This window comes from Hylobates moloch, unplaced genomic scaffold (genome assembly GCF_009828535.3).
Source record: "Hylobates moloch isolate HMO894 unplaced genomic scaffold, HMol_V3 SCAFFOLD_16, whole genome shotgun sequence".
Taxonomy (NCBI): domain Eukaryota; kingdom Metazoa; phylum Chordata; class Mammalia; order Primates; family Hylobatidae; genus Hylobates; species Hylobates moloch.
In genome coordinates this window covers 59,769,495-59,776,737 of record NW_026652291.1, presented here as the reverse complement: position 1 = coordinate 59,776,737, position 7,243 = coordinate 59,769,495, and positions in this window count along the sequence as shown.

Genomic DNA, 7,243 nt, shown 5'->3' with positions numbered 1-7,243 from the left:
AGCCTGGGCAACAAGAGCAAAACTCCGTTTCAAAAAAAAAAAAAGAAAAAGTTATGTTTACACTATACTGCAGTCTCTTAAGTGTGCAATAACATGTTTAAAAAAACAATGTACATACCTTAATTTGAAAATATTTTATTGCTTAAAAATGTTGATGATCATCTGAGCCTTCAGCAAGTCATATTTTTACTGGTGGAGGGTCTTGCCTTGATATTTGTTGACTATCAGGGTGGTGGTTGCTGAAGGTTGGGGTGGCCTAAAATAAGACAATGAAGTTTGCTGCATCAATTGACTGTGCCTTTCATGAAAGATTTCTCTATAGCATGTGATGCTGTTTGATAGGATTTTACCCACGGTAGAACTTTCAAAATTGGAGTTAGTCATCTCAAACCCTGCTGCTGCTTTGTCAATTAAGTTTATATGATATTTTAAATCTTTTATTGTCATTTCAACAATGTTCATAGCATCTTCACCAGGAGTAGATTTCATCTCAAGAAACCACTTTCTTTGTTTGTCTAGAAGAAGCAACTCCTCATCTGTTAAAGTTTTATCATGAGATTGTAGCAATTCAGTCACATCTTCAGACTCCACTTCCAATTCTAGTTCTCTTGCTATTTCTACCACATCTGCAGTTACATCCCTCCATGAGGTCTTAGACTCCTCAACATCAACCATGAGGGTTGGAATCAACCTTCTAAACTTCTGTTAATGTTGGTATTTTCACCTCCTCCCATGAATCACAAATGCTGTTAATGGCATCTAGAATGGTGAATCCTTTCCAAAAGGTTTTCAATTGACTTTGTCCAGATCCATCATAGGAATTGCTATCTATGGCCACCATAGCTTTACAAAATATATTTCTTTTTTTTTGAGATGGAATCTCGCTCAGTCGCCCAGGCTAGAGTGCAATGGCGCGATCTCAGCTCGCTGCAAGCTCCGCCTCCCGGGTTCATGCCATTCTCTGGCCTCAGCCTCCCGATTAGCTGGGACTACAGGTGCCCACCACCACGCCCGGCTAATTTTTAAAATATTTTTAGTAGAGATGGGGTTTCACCTTGTTGGCCAGGATGGTTTCGATCTCCTGACCTTGTGATCCACCCGTCTCGGCCTCCCAAAGTGCTGGGATTACAGGAGTGAGCCACCGTGCCCGGCCTACAAAATATATTTCTTAAATAATAGGCTTGAAAGTCAAAAGTACTTCTTGATCCACTGGCTATGGAAAAGATTTTGTGTTAGCAGGCATGAAAACAACATTAATCTCCTTGTACATTCTGGTTCGGGGTTATGGGTTGCCAGGTTGCCCTATCAATGATCAGTAATTTTTTTTTTTAATGGAGACAGTCTTGCTGTGTTGCCTAGACTGGTCTCGAACTCCTGGCCTCAAGTGATTTTCCTGCCTTGGCCTCCTTAAATATTGGGGTTACAGGCATGAGCCACTGTGCCCAGCCTGCAATAATATTTTGATAGGAATCTTTTTTTCTGAGGGTAGGTATCAATAGTGAGCTTAAAATATTCAGCAAACTGTGGGTAAACAGATATGCTGTCATCCAGGCTTTGTTGTTCCCTTTATAGGACACAGGCAGAGTAGATTTTGCATTTTTTTTTTTTTTTTAAGAGACAAGATCTCTCTCTGTTGCCCAGACTGGAACGCAGTGGTGTGATCATGGCTCACTGTAGCCTTGACCTCCCAGGTTCAAGTGATCTTCCTGCCTCAGGTTCCTGAGTAGCTGAGACTACAGGTGAAACTAATTTTTGTGTTTTTTTTTTGTAGAGATAGGGTTTTACTATGTTGCCCAGGCTGGTCTCAAACTCCTGGGCTCCAGTGATCTACACAGCTACCTTGGTGCGTCCCAAAGTGTTGGGGGTTACAGGTGTGAGCCAGCATGCCTGTCCTGACAGTTTTTTTTTTTTTTAAAGCACTTTAAATGTATTATCCCACTGCCTTCTGGCATCCAAGGTTTCTGCTGAGAAAATGGCCAATAGTCTTTTTTTTTTTTTTTCCCAGAGTGACTGGACTTTAGCTGATAGTGTTATTGAGGATCACTTGTACATTATGAGTTGCTTCTCTCTTGCTGCTGTCAAGATTCTCTATCTTTCAACAGTTTGATTATAATGTGTCTCAGTGTGAGTCTCTTTGGATTTATTTACTTGGAGTTTATTGAGATTCTTGGATTTGTAGATTAGTGTCTTTCATCAAATCTGGGAAGTTTTCAGCCATTTCGTCAAATAATCTTTTTGCCTCTTTATCTCCTCTTTGGGAATTGTAATGCATATGTTGGTCTACTTAATGGTATTCCACAAGTTCCTTGGTCTCTGTCCACTTTTCTTTTTTTTTTTTTTTTGAGACAGAGCCTCACTCTGTTGCCCAGGCTAGAGTGCTGTAACACAATCTTGGCTCATTGCAACCTCTGCCTCCCAGGTTCAAGCAATTTTCCTGCCTCAGCCTTCTGAGTAGTTGGGATTGCAGGCACTCATCACCATGCCCAGCTAATTTTTGTATTTTTAGCAGAGATGAGGTTTTGCCATGTTGGCCAGGCTGTTTTCGAACTCCTGACCTCAAGTGATCCACCTGCCTTGACCTCCTAAAGTGCTGGGATTACAGGCATGAGCCATCTCACTCGGCCTATCCATTTTTCTTTATTTATTTTTCTTTATGCTCCTCAGATTTGGAAATTTCAATTGTCATATTTTCAATTTTACTGATTCTTCTGTGTTTGAGCTCCTCTAGTGAATTTTCATTTCAGTTATTGTGTCTTCCAGCTATAGAATTTCTGTTTAGCTCCTTTTTACAATTTTTGTCCCTTTCTTGGTATTCTAATTTTGGTAATATACCATTTTCCTGATTTCCTTTAGTTTTTTGTCCATGTTTTCTTTTAGCTCTTTGAGCAAATTTAAGATAATTGTTTTAAAGTCTTTGGTAAGTCTAATGTCTGGGTGTCCTCAGAAATGGTTTCTGCCAATTAATTTTACTCCTTTGAATCTGCTATGTTTTCCTTTTTCTTTGTATGCCTTGTAATTTTTGTAGTTTTTGTTGAAAATTAGACATTTGAAAAAACAGCTAACTCCCCTAGTCTTTGCAGATTGGCTCTATACCCGTACAGTTCTTCAACACTGAGCAAGGCTTGCTTTGAGCCTAGGGATCAGCTGAGGTCAAGGCTTAAGGTCTTTTCGGGCTTTTCTGACCAAGTGTCTTACCTGAGCGTGTGTAACTTCCCAATTTCCCCATATACATGGCTGCTTTTGAATGTCTTATTTCCTAAAGAGTCTCAGTCCAGTTTCTCCTGGGGCCTTACATGGTCTACTGTATGTATCCACCCATAGTCTTTTACTCCACATGTCAGTGGGTCTGTAGTCTCCTTGCAGCTTTCATGAGCAATGCCTACTGCTTTTCTGAGACCTGAGGCCAGTCCTTTATGAACCCCCCATATGTGCACAATAATTTGCAAAAAGCTCTGCTCTTCTCCCTTCCATTTAAGGGAGGGAACTTGGAATTAGGCTGCTGCATCTTCCAGACTAAGAGCACTGCCACATCAGGGAGGAGAAGGGGACAAGGGCAAATAAAGACACCACAAAACTTTCTTAACATTTTGAAGGTGGGCTTTCACTTGGTTACTGTAAACTTTTAACTGTTTTTTGGAGCTCTTACAGGTTAGTTCAGCTCATTTCTGGTTGTTTTATGAAGTTTCTGTTGGATAATGAAAGCTTGGAGCTTTGTCATCCACCGTTTTGCTGACATCACATGAGCATCCATCTTAATAAGATAGAAGAAAAGAGCACATTGGACCTTAAGTAAGTATAAGAAAAGAAATAGAAAGTCAAGAGAAGAGGCCAGGCACGGTGGCTCACACCTGTAATCCCAGCACTTTGGGAGGCTGAGGTGGGCAGATCACCGGAGGTCGGGAGTTCAAGACCAGCCTGACCAACATGGAGAAACCCTGTCTCTACCAAAAATACAAAATTAGCTGGGCATGGTGGCGCATGCATGTAATCCCAGCTACTCGGGAGGCTGAGGCAGGAGAATCACTTGAACCTGGGAGATGGAGGTTACAGTGAGCCAGGATCACACCATTGCACTCCAGCCTGGGCAACAGGAGTGAAACTCCATCTCAAAAAAAAAAAAAAAAAAAAAAGACCAGGAGTTCAAGACTAGCCTGGGCAACATAGTGAGAGCAGCCTGGCTAACATGGTGAAACCCCATCTCTACTAAAAATACAAAAATTAGCTAGGCACGGTGGCCGGCGCCTGTAATCCCAGCTACTTGGGAGGCTGAGGCAGGAGAATTTCTTGAACCCAGGAGGCAGAGGTTGCAGTGAGCTGAGATTGTGCTTTGCACTCCAGCTGGGGCGACAGGAGCAAGACTCCATCTCAAAAAAAAAAAAAAAAGGAAATAATCTATATTTCGATTATTGTGGTGGTTATGTAGGTGAATACATTTATCAAAACTCAGCAAACTATTCATTTAAATGGGCACATTTTATGTAAGTTATACATGAATAAATTTTATTCATAAGTAAAAAAAACAGTTTACAGAGGCCACTGCCCTGTCAAAATAGTACGTTTGTCTCAATTAATTCATATATTTTGAGTGAAAAATTTTAAAAAGTTTATTCTCTGGATAATTACTTTGCTTTTTCACCTGGTATGGACATTTAGTCTTTGGTGCCTTATGAGAGAAATGAATAAAGTGCTTGGGTAGTTCTGATGAGAGAGATTATGTCTAAGAATACATCAGGGATGGCTTCATGGAGGAAACCATTTTTAATCTTGGCTTTAATTAATAGATACAGAGAAAGAAAGATAAAAATAAAGAAAATAGCATGGCATTCCAGGCAGAATGAACAATAAAGGAAAACAATATTGCCTTTTGCAAAAATACACTGTTTTTTTTTTGAGGGACTCTGAGTTTTCATTGTTTGTAATATCACATCTCCGTATTAAAGACCGGTGGGTAATTTTCAGTCATTAATTATGCACGGATGATTTCTCCCTATGCAGAATGCAGTTTGTGCTTAATCAGGCAATCTTTTAAAAGATGTAGTCTCTAGGGATTTGCTATTTAAGAAGTGGAACTAGCTACATTATACTTAAATAATTCCTGCTACAGTACCATGTAAAAGGTCATTCATCATTCAACATTTATTTATTCTACAAAATATTTATCAAGTGCCCATTATATATCTGGTACTATTCTAGGCAATAGAGATACACATAAGTCAATATTTATCCCTCATGGGGCCTAATATTCTTTTTTTGTTCTTTTTTTTATTATTATACTTTAAGTTCTAGGGTACATGTGCACAACGTGCAGGTTTGTTACACATGTATACATGTGCCATGTTGGTTTGCTGAACCCTAATGGGTTCGTCATTTATGTAGGGTATTTCTCCTAATGCTATCCTTCCACCTTCCCCCCACCCCACAACAGGCCCTGGTGTGTGATGTTCCCTGCCCTGTGTCCAAGTGTTCTCATTGTTTAATTCCCACCTATGAGTGAGAACATGCGGTGTTTGGTTTTCTGTCCTTGTGATAGTTTGCTGAGAATGATGGTTTCCAGCTTCATCCATGTCCCTACAGAGGACATGAACTCATCCTTTTTTATGGCTGCATAGTATTCCACGGCGTATATGTGCTATATTTTCTTAATCCAGTCTATCATCGATGGACATTTGGGTTGGTTCCAAGTCTTTGCTATTGTGAACAGTGCCGCAATAAACATACGTGTGCATGTGTCTTTACAGCAGCATGATTTATAATCCTTTGGGTATATACCCAGTAATGGGATGGCTGGGTCAAATGGTATTTCTAGTTCTAGATCCTTGAGGAATCGCCACACTGTCTTCCACAATGGTTGAACTAGTTTACAGTCCCACCAACAGTGTAAAAGTGTTCCTATTTCTCCACATCCTCTCCAGCACCTGTTGTTTCCTGACTTTTTAATAATTGCCATTCTAAGTGGTGTGAGATGGTATCTCACTGTGGTTTTGATTTGCATTTCTCTGATGACAAGTGATGATGAGCATTTTTTCATGTGTCTGTTGGCTGCATAAATGTCTTCTTTTGAGAAGTGTCTGTTCATATCCTTTGACCACTTTTCTATGGGGTTGATTTTTTCTTGTAAATTTGTTTAAGTTCTTTGTAGATTCTGGATATTAGCCCTTTGTCAGATGGGTAGATTGCAAAAATTTTCTCCCATTCTGTAGGTTGCCTGTTCACTCTGGTAGTAGTTTCTTTTGCTGTGCAGAAGCTCTTTAGTTTAATTAGATCCCATTTGTCTATTTTGGCTTTTGTTGCCATTGCTAATATTCTTAAATTATGTTTAATATCAAACATTCTAAGAAATCACTGTAATGAATGTAAAACCACTTTGGGTAGACAGTATGATACCAGTAGTTCTATTTAATCTTCCTTTTAAACAAATATATATTTATTTTAAAACATGGGTTTTTCATGTTTTTTTTTTTTTTGGTAAAATTTAGAAAAAAGTGTTTAATACTCCAGGATAAAAAAAAAAAAAAAAAAAAAAAAAAGAAGCCTGAGGAATTTATAGTCTAGATATGGAGAAAATACCTATATATGACATGATTAAAGTACTTTTAAGTAGAGTGTGTAATGAAGTTTGAGGTAACAAAATACAGGGTAACTGTGAGGGTGAAATTGATATGGGGTCACAACAGTCAGGGGACATTTATGAAGGAGGAGTGTTGGTGAGATTTTGGTTGGTGCTTCCAGGCAGAGGGAGCAAGACAGCAGGCCTGGAAGCAGTGATGAGTGGGGTATGTGGAGGACACTGTGAAGACTGGCTTGCAATAAAGTTTAATCTGTAATTCCTTTATAATGATTTCCACGTAGGAAATTAATCACAGTTATAGTCATAGAGGTTCGTTACAGTGTTATTTAAAATATTGAAAATCGGCCAGACGCGGTGGCTCACGCTTGTAATCCCTGCACTTTGGGAGGCCGAGGCAGGTGGATCACCTGATGTCAGGAGTTCGAGAACAGCCCGACCAATATGGTGAAACCCCGTCTGTAATGAAAATACAAAAATTAGCTGGGTGTGGTGGCATGTGCCTCTAGTCCCAGCTACTCAGGAGGCTGAGACAGGATAATTGCTTGAACCCAGGACGCGGAGGTTGCTGTGAGCCTAGATCACACCACTGCACTCCAGCCTGGGCAGTAGAGGGAGACTCTGTCTCAAACAAACAAACAAACAAACCAACCAACCTCCAAAAAAGATGAAAATTGG